At 35.8% G+C, this 10,448-nt stretch overlaps 1 pseudogene; it reads right to left on the reverse strand.

Moving 5' to 3' along the window:
• Positions 1–203: 203 nt before the first annotated feature.
• LOC127953033 (GTPase IMAP family member 8-like) lies at positions 204–9,877 on the reverse strand (annotated as a pseudogene).
• Between the last annotated feature and the right edge of the window lie 571 nt (positions 9,878–10,448).

The following is a 10,448-nucleotide window of genomic DNA, read 5'->3' on the forward strand; positions in this document are numbered from 1 at the left end:
AAATTGCAAACAATATTTACAAGCAATCATTTAAAGTGCAAGAGACCATCTCGTTAATGTAACACTATACGTTACTCTAAATATTAGTACAGGAATGAAAACCTTTCCTCTCTAAAATGCCAATTAGTTTTTAGAGTGTATGTGTGTACAGTGTATGAGACCCCCCCCCACAAAAAAAGTGAAAAGAATTATGCATTATTTTATGATTTTATTAATACTATAATGGTTCAGTACAGTACAAAAAAAAACTATATGCATAAAACAATTATGTAAGTACAGAAAATAAAAACAAAGCATGTTTGCTATTTGTTTTGATTTTAGACTTTCAGAATTATCACGAAATGACAACCTGTTTTACTCTTAATTCTATTACAATATTTGTAGTTTTTTTTATTTCCTCTCTTTTCATTTCTCCATTTATTTTATTTTTTTGTGTTTTATGTTGTCTTTGATACTCTTTCAGCATCTCTGTGAGCTCCAGAACATACTTCAGTTTTCTTTCTGTCGACTTGTGAAATTCCTCCGCTTGTTTTCTGGCTTCATCTTGATGTTTCTTCATCATGTCTCTTATTTCCTTCTCATGTTTCTGTCTCTCCCTTCTTTTCATTTCTTCTATTTTCCGATGAAATTCAGCTCTTAGTTGTTTTTCCTCTTCTGATCGTTTCCGGTTTTCAGTCTCTTGTTTCTTCTGTTCTGTTTTCTCTTTTTCTTCAAACTCTTTTCTGAGTTTTTTCTCTTTTTCTCTCAGCTGATTCTGCATTTTCTTTCTGTCCACCTCCTCTCTTAGTTTTTTTTCCTCGAGTCCCTTCATCATGCTTTTCACTTCCCTGTCATATTTGGCTTGTAACTCATCTTTCTGAGCTTGAATTTCTTTTTCTTTCTTTTTCATGATTTCCTCCATTCTCTTTTTAATGGACATCTCTGCCTCCTCAAACATGTTGTTAGTAAAGTATCGACCATCTTTAACAGTTTAATCACTTGAGTTGTATCTTGTTTCTCTCTGTTATTGAAAACCAGGAATCTGTTTCCACAATCTCTAATCAGTTTCCTGAGTTCTGCAGAGTTACTTCTCTTTACAAAACCTTCTATGGACTCATTCTCAAGTTCGTCTCCTCTAGTGAACAGAACAATGCTGAACTGAGCAGCTTTTGGACCAAAGATCTTCTTTATCAGATCCATAGTGTCCATCTTCTCTTTGGTGAATCTTCCCAAACTCAGCACAATGACAAACACATGAGGTCCAGGTGATGAGAGTGAAACACATTTCATTATTTCTTCCACCAAATGATCATTTGACAGTGTTGTGTCAAAGAGTCCTGGAGTATCAACAACAGCTACTGATCGACCATCAACTTCACCAACTCTCTTTTCACATGCAGTCGTCACTGAATCTGTGCTCATCCGGCTGGGAAACTCATTTCTTCCCAGAATAGTGTTTCCTGTTGCACTCTTTCCATTTCCTGTCCTCCCGATCAGCACAATCCTCAAACACTCCTGATCAACTGTTTCACCTTCAGCACCTGAAAATAAAGAAATAAAAATAAAAGAGTAAGCAAAATCAGATGTCACAACATACTTCTGTGTTGTTGTCCACATCGACGTGCAGTACACATACAGACTCTAGTCTGCAGTGTCCACGGACATGTTGCTGGTGTAATCCGCAATACCACGACAAAAGCCAAAGAAGAAGCAGTTCCTCAGAGAAGCATTATAGCCATGACGGCAGCAAATAAATATCAAATAATTAAATCTTTATTTATGACACTTGTTCTTTGCTTTGTTTTATTTAAGAAGGTGTAACATTACAATATATTAAAGTGCACATAAACACACACAAAACTAAAGTACATACAGAGGGAAGGATCAGCAGATCAATCACAGCACTTGCAGTCGGCATAGAATTGACGAAGATTGAGGAGTTTGCTTGATTTTGTTATACATTCAGTGATCGCAAAATCCTGGATTGACTGACTTATACACACAAGATGTCATACTGAACACAAACATAAAGACACTCACCTTCTGACTGAACCTTGCCTTGTAGCTCTTTGAATTTATTTTTCATTTCTTTCTTATGTTGTTCCTCCAGTTCATGTCTGACTCTGTTCTCTTGTGCTTTCACATACATTTGAAGTGAATAGGGTTCAGTCTTCATGTTTTCTATATAATCCAGTAGTTCTGGGATCTGTCTCGAGTTTTCAGGTTCATTTAACCCCATCACTTTGTAGTGACCTCCACAACGACTGATTAACCTCTGAAATTCTGGGCTAGTTTCAACAAAATGAGTCACTTTTTTAATAAGAATAAGCTCTGTTGTGAAAAGCACCATGAAATTGTCTCTGGAGTTAAATATATTCTGGATCTTCTCTATTTCTGCTATCTCATCGTTATTAAGTGGAGCAGCAGGAACAATGAGGAGGAAAACATGAACTCCAGGATCACAGAGAGATACACAGTTGAGAGTCTGATGCATCACTTCCTCCTCTGAGAGCCGAGTAAGAGCTGGAAGCTCCAGCAAACTGATCAGACGTCCATGTATCCTCTCCTCTCTCTTCACACACTCTTCACTGATCGCTCTCTGGTGTGAAGGTTTTAGCTTTTTCCCTCGTAAAAGTTTGGACACAGAGACCTTGAATGTGCTATCACATCCACACAGCACGAGATTCAGCTTCTGTTTTCCAAAGAAATTCAGTGACACTGGAAAAAATATTTAGAGATATTAGACACAGTTTAAGACGTACAGTAGTCAACATTTGAAGTGGATCAAAACCTTTCATCAAAGTGGTCCTAAAAAAACAACAACAACAAAAACCTGTTCTTGTCTTAGGACAACTTTTTTGATCCACTTCAAATGTTGACTACTGTAGTTAACAATCACTTTCAAACATCATATACATATACTTGTAATATATATTTGTGTGTGAGTGTGTGTGTGTGTGTGTGTGTGTGTGTGTGTGTTTGTTCCTGGTAATCTGTACGTTATAGGAACAAAAACCTCCCCAAAGATCACAATACCATTAATTTTTTTTTACCTTGTGGGGACATTTATTTAGGTCCCCATGAGGAAACAAGCTTATAAATCATAATAAGTGATGTTGGTGGAGTTAGGCTTATGGGATTGAATATAGAGTTTGTGAAGTAAACAAAAAAATAACATAATAGATGTTTCTAAAATTCCATCTTTATGGTTCTCTGTGATTTTAAGTAGTATTTGTAAGGAATGTTGTCAATCCAAAATCAGCACAAAAACAAACAAAAAAAAAGCATATAAAGAGAAAACAGTACCAGACCAAGAATTGAGCCCTGTGGGACACCAGACTTGAAATATATCTCAGATGATAATTGGTTTCCAATACTAACAACATACCTCCTATTGGAGAGATATGAATGAAACCACCGTGCCCCGAAGGCCCACACAAGTTTCAAGACGTGATATAAGTGTATTATGAGCAACTAGATCAAAGGCAGAACTGAGGTCTAACAGAACCAAATGCATAGACTGCCCAGAGTCAGTAATTAGCATAGTATCATTCAAAACTCTTAAGAGAGCTGACTCAGTATTGTGACAGGATTTAAAACCAGATTGAAATTTTTCAGAGATTGAATAGTCAAATATGACTGTAGTTGATTTAGAACCACTTTCTTTAAAACTTTAGAAAGAAAAGTTTGAAATAGGACGAAATTTAACCAGTAATGTAGGATCCAGACTTGTTTTTTTAAGATGAGGCCGCACAGTGGCAAGTTTAAAGTCACCAGGTACGCCAGCATAGAGGTATTTGTTAATAATAGACAACAGGTCAGAGCCGACCAGAGGTGTAAAAAGTACTCAAAAAATTTACTCAAGTGAAAGTACAAGTATCTGCTCAAAAACATACTTGAGTAAAAGTAAAAAAGTACAACTTTAAATTGTACTTTTTAAGTATTAAAAAAGTTGAAGTACTTTTTTTTCCTGACAGACTATACAGAAGAATGGTTAAAGGGAGAGACGAAAACAATGCAATGGCACAGGTCAAACATGTACAATATATTTAGTTCAACAACAAAAAAATTTATGAAACCCAGTGGAATACAAATAAATAAATAAATAAAAAATACAGGCAAAGGGATTAAAAATGACTTTCATTTATCAGATGAACACAAACTAAGAGTTTTAGAAAACAAATAATTTCTCTTTATATAATTCAAGTGTATGGGACATACAAAAAACACACTTCAAAAACTATACACAAAGAGAATATGTTAATGTATCACAGTCTTCTTAAGTGAAACGATATATGTATATAGGCATATGTAAGAAAAATACAAATACCAATATTTTAATCTTGACCGTCATGTTCCCTTCGCGTGGTTTCTGAAGTGGTCCTGTCCCCTTGCATTATATGGACTAAAAATCTCTGCTTGTGTTCATGTGAAGAAAGAAAGTCATAAACATCTGGAATGACAGGTTCAGTAAATGGTGAGAGAATTGTCATTTTTGGGTGAAATATCCCTTTGAAGAGCAAGATGTGATGGAGGTTAGAAATATATTCCAGACAAAATACAAGAATGTGTTGAATGAATGAGGAGAGTCATAGAATAGAAACATACAACGTTAAAGTTTTTAAAGGCCACTTTATTTGTGTTGTCTATTCAACGTCACTGTCTAAAAAGACAATTAATCTTTTAAATGTTTATTTGGGGTATTTAGAGTTTTTTTCTTAGCAAATATTGATAAATAATTATTTGTGACTAATTAGATTAATTAATGAGAAAAGCATTTAATTATTAAGATTAAAAGATATTCACTGACACTTAATTCCTACTTAAAGATTCATATAAAGACATATTGTAAGTACAGTTTATCCAACACCTGGTAAGAACATCACTAAACATGAATGACATGAATTAATTTTGCATATAATGTTTATTTAAACACTTTTTTGGAGATTTGTAACATTTAATTAAAAAAAAATCCCACAAAAATATTAATTGTATTCAAATTCTCATCACTGATTTTATTTGCACAAAATTTTGTGCATTCAGCTAATATATTACATAGCTAATTGTTCTATCAAAACAGAACAAATAATGAAACTTTTTTGTTTTGGGTGGGAAAACGCAACTTTGCTACCTCAGATTTGATGGTGAACTTTTGAGGCCATTTACCTGATGAAAGTCATAATTGAAGTAGAAATGTGTTTAGTTTGTCTTTTTTCCATTTCCATTCAACCTTTCTACAGGTCTGTCCGAGAGAACGAGTGAAATCATTTTGCCAAGCTATTGAATTGTGTTTGTTTTTTCACCTTTAGTGGTGCAACAGTGTTTAAAATATTAGAAAAGGTAGCACTGAACAGACTTAGATGTTCATCAACACCCAAGTGATATGTAGAGGAATTGATAACCTGATTAGCACTGAGATGTACATATATGGAGGAAAATTCGTCACTTGAGCAGTCAGTGATAATACGAGTCCATCGTGGAAGTGACGAATGTCTGAGTATTCCTGTCCGATGGCATAGAAAACAATATAGGTTCATGATCAGACAAGCCTGCATCATCGATAATAATGTCCATCAAAGATAAACCATGGGTTAAAATCAAGTCCAGAGTGTGGCCCCGAACATGTTGGTTCATTCACCAATGCAGAAATTCCAAAGTGTCAAGTAAATTAAGAAAGTCTTTTGAAAGTGACTTAGATTCACAGCAGACGTGAGTGTTAAAATCCCCCAAGATCAGGATTTTTAGCATGATTGGTCTGATCAGTTTAGAATTTGGACCAATCAGACACACAACTATTCGTTATATTTAACAAATAATATCTAACACCCTCATCTCACCAAAGGGTCTATGGACCCTTCATCCGAAATGCAATTATGACCTCAAAAAAAGCAGAACAGGCCTCTCATGTTACTGTGGTAACAAAGACACACATCAAGATAAGATTGTTTTATAACTCGAAAGAATATAGAGTTTTCACTGTAAATTCACTTTGAAACAGACAAATGTACCCTTGTACTACACAGTCCATCCTAATTATATCTCCCTCTAGATATAACAACTTGAGGAATGTAGGAACATGTACCCAACTTCCCCAATTCATAATTTTTCCTGTTTTTTTTTTCCATGTTCATTTTTATTATGTGCTGGTAACTATGGAAGGTATTTGTGTTACCAGAATCTTTAATAGTTTCTTCAACAACATCCAATCAAAGACCATATGTGAAGCATATGCCTGAGGACAAAAGGTGGTAAAACTTCCCTCCAAAAGGAACCATTCCTCATTGGCTCACTCGAATACTATGTCAATGTCAATGTCACCCTATATAGATCACTTATCACCAGATCAGAGCAGTCCTTTTAGATTCAGGAATTCCAGGAGAACATGCTGAGCTAAGAGCCTTAAAACCCACCCTAAGTTTGTGCCAGGCCTTCGGCTTTGACTTTCCATTCATCAAGATCCTCTGATTCAAACTGGTCTTTCTCATTTCAGCAGAGACCAACTAGAGCCCCAAAGTGCATCAGGACTCTTTTTCAAACAGACGAGACGCACAAGTATCAAACTTAGTCTTAATGATTGATACATTAAGTATCATATGCACCTTTTTCAAAGGTTTGTTTGAACTAAGAAACTGATGTTTCCTTCAGGCTGTAGATCTGCTGAATATCAAATTTTACCATAGCTTCATGTCTTTATTTCTTTTCTCTTTACTGCTTAAGTTTTAACCCTTTTTCTTAAGCCAACTGTATGTGTGTGTGTGTGTGTTAGACTAGTTTGTGATTATGTAGTTTATAAAGTCTTATTTGTAACACACTTGAGGTTGTTCATTGTTTGTTCATAACTGGAGTCCCTAATCATGCAGATTTTTGCTACGTTCTCTGAGTAGTTTTGTACAGTAAGAAAGTAGTTTTTCTTAAACAGGAAAGTAACAATCCTAGAATTGACAGTTGACACTGAGATGTCAAGTCTAAATATGTGTAATTAATTATAACTAGTTATGATTGATTATTCATATTTCCCCTTTGAGCTGATTCACTACAACAACAACAAAAAATGAGCATCACTGAAATGATTCCATTCATACTCACTTTGTGTTGGTTTTATCCTACGAGTCCATCTACGAAAACTGGAACGTAGACCTTCTAAGGGGAAAAATGTATGTTATCACACACTATTACACAATTACATAAGCCACTTCTCAGTGTATTAATTAGATATAATTGTTCTTAACGGAAAGTCAGTGTTTACCTAGAGGTGGATTGTTTGTTGTTTGGAAAACAGGCCTTAATTCTTCAGGAGTCTCCAGGTTAGGGTTTCTGTCTTCCTCGTTCTTCTCATTGCATTGATTCAGTGGTGGCTGATCTTCTTTCCTCTGTAGATGACGCTGTTGTCTTCTGCTGGTCTGCTGTAGATGTTCCATTGAGTCTACAATGATTGTCTATTTTAGTTTTCTCAACAAGAAAACAGAACAAGAAAAAGCACAATCTGCTCTGCTTTTGTGTCTCCATTCTGATGTGACTGGTCTACCACAAGTATGCAACACCCCTTTCTATATCTGCTATGGATGCTTCATGCTGTTGACCTCAAATGAAAGTGAAACTATAAATGTAATATACAAAAAAAAAAAAAAAGTTTTTTTCAATTCTGAAAGTAATAAATAATCAAGTAATCATTATACACTAGCTAAAGGTTGATGTTTGAATTTAAATAGCCAAATACTTCAGATTTTGTGATTGAATAATTATTGCAGTGAATGCCAAATATATAACATGCTAGAAACATAATAATCACTGCAATAATGATCCAATAATTCTTAAGGATTGGTGGTACTATTTTATTTTATGGTTACATCTATTAGTTAGCTAAAGAACTATGAATTTCCTCTCAATAAATTCTTTATTTTCTGCTAATTAATAGTGAGTAAGGTAGTGGTTAAGTTTAGGTATTGGGTAGGATTAGGGATGTAGAAGGTCATGTAGAATAAGGCATTAATATGTGCTTAATTAGCACTAATACATGGCTAATATTCTAGTAATATAAATGCTAATAATCAACTAATAGATGTAACAGTAAAATAAAGTGTTACCGAATTGGTAATTAGATGTAAAAACCTTATTGTTCAAACATGACTTTGTTTTAAATGGGAAATATAATTCCTTATACTATCTTTAAGATCTTGTATAGCACATTTTACTCAACTATAACTCACTGTTCGGAGGCTGACGTTCGCTTCCTCTTTTGTGGAGTCCTGCTGAAGTCTCCCGACCATCACCTATGAAGAAAAAAAAAACAAGAAATAAGAGCGAAGAGTGGGTAAAGTATAATACAGCACATTATTTTCCCCTTGGTATAATACGATTTTAATTAATGAATCCACAGTCCATATGTTTGTACTTAATATGTAGAAGCTTTTCAACAAATTCTGTATTGACAGACTCACCAGGTTGTCCAGTTGATCGGCTCAAGTCATTCATCTTTACCCTCAGTAAAGTATTTCAGGTAGTAAGAAACTGTGTTGTGAGCTAAATAAAAAGGTGTGACCTCATTATACAGTAAAAACTCAGAAACTGGTTAGACTTGATGTGACATACATTCCATACAACTTCCTGCATTATGAGCACCAGAGCTGTGTGATCTGTTAGAGGACTGACTGCCACAAGAATTCTGTGGCTCTATGAATTCCTATTCCTTTTTTAGAGACAAATCACACGGTACTGGGAATGAGGAACAACTAGCAAAACATCAGGAAGAGGGAATTGGTCGGGCTGCAAATTTCACTACTTTCACAAAGAACACAACAGTATTGACCAGAGAGGGCCACCAGAACTTATTCCAGGTAAATGAGTGCCACACCACCTGAATAGATCACTGTATAACTTTGTCTCAGCTGATAGGGATCTAAGAATCACCCATTTGCCAAATGATGGAATCCAAACGGCATGTAAATATTTTGCTTGTGCTAACTTAATTTAATTTATTAGAATTTCAGTTACTCCAATTGACTCCAACCATTTGACTTACAATTTGACTTTTACGTTTGACTTCAACCCAATGCTTCAATCAGATTAAAATTTCAAATGATTTAAAAATTTATACTGGCTTAGAGGGCACTGAATGTAGAAATCATTTTACATAAATGTGTATTTAAAAAAAAAAAAGCACATTGGTGACACTTTACAGTAAGGTTCATTAGTTTGCATTAGTTAATTATTTTTCATGAACTATCGGCTTTTCACTGTTATACACTCGAGAGCGCTATTACACATTTTCTGAATTAGTAAAAATCTCCCTGAACAAAACCACACATGAACAGGAAGGAAAAATTAGTGATCTCTTATGTAAACACATGCATATTAAAAATAATGGGCCCTATCATACACCCGGCGCAATGCGACGCAAGGCACAAGTGTGTTTGCTAGTTTAAGTCCGGCGCCGTTCGCATTTTTCCACTAATTAAACGTAGTGAGACTAATAATAAAAAATAAATAAATAAATATATATATATATATATATATATATATATATGTCATAATGGATAGTCATCGCATGTATCAGAATTAGGCTCTCTATAAGCAGCTCCATTTCATCTCGTTCTGTCTTTGTGCTTGCCAAATTCCCCAGTGTAAATAGCAAATCCGTCATGGCACGAGCGCAACTGGCTCTTAAAGGGAATGGAAGATGAGACTCTGATTGGTTTATTGCACGTTATGCCCAAAATACACCCATTACTTATTAAGAGAATAGTAACAACCCGTTTAGACCAAGTTGGTCACCACAGCCATCAATTCCGCCTAGGACCTCTGGATCCTCCCCGTCAGCCTGGCTCTTTGGCTCTCCATCTCGGCCTCCTCCTCCAACTGCTCTGCCGCTATTGGTCGGCCCCCAGGAGTCAGCAGCCATTCCTCCTCCATGGCTCCTCCCACAGTTGGCTCCACCTTGAGCCGTTATGGCTGTGGCCTGGGTCCTGCTGGGCTCCTCTGTTGTTTCTATGGTGCAAGGTCGCACCTTTCGGCAGTGGGAGTAATATCACAACCCTGGACTCATTATGTTGTGTTTTCCCTGCATGTGTTCCATTCCCCATGTTCCTTGTGACCCAGTTTCTGTCCTTCCTTGATATGATTAGTTCCCAGGTCTGTCTCCTTAGTCCCTCATTTGCCTGTCTTTAAAAACCATGTCTCCTCAGTTTGTCGGTTTTACCAGTTTCATACGTGTCTTCATCCTGTTCTCCCTGTTGGACTGTCTCCTGTGTTGGATAAATAAAGACTTATTTCGATTTACCCTTGGCTCTGTGTTCCTTCCGGCACAGTATCGTGACAATCAGCATATAAAATGAAAACTGCATAATGTTCCGGAGTAAAATGTCGATCCAGGAAGTGGTATATGCCTGTGCAAGCTCTGGAGGTGTTGATGGAAGCAATTTACTGGATTTATGCTTTGATAATAGTACTGAACATTATCCGGATGTAGTTTT

Source organism: Carassius gibelio, chromosome B3, assembly GCF_023724105.1.
Source record: "Carassius gibelio isolate Cgi1373 ecotype wild population from Czech Republic chromosome B3, carGib1.2-hapl.c, whole genome shotgun sequence".
Taxonomy (NCBI): Eukaryota; Metazoa; Chordata; class Actinopteri; order Cypriniformes; family Cyprinidae; genus Carassius; species Carassius gibelio.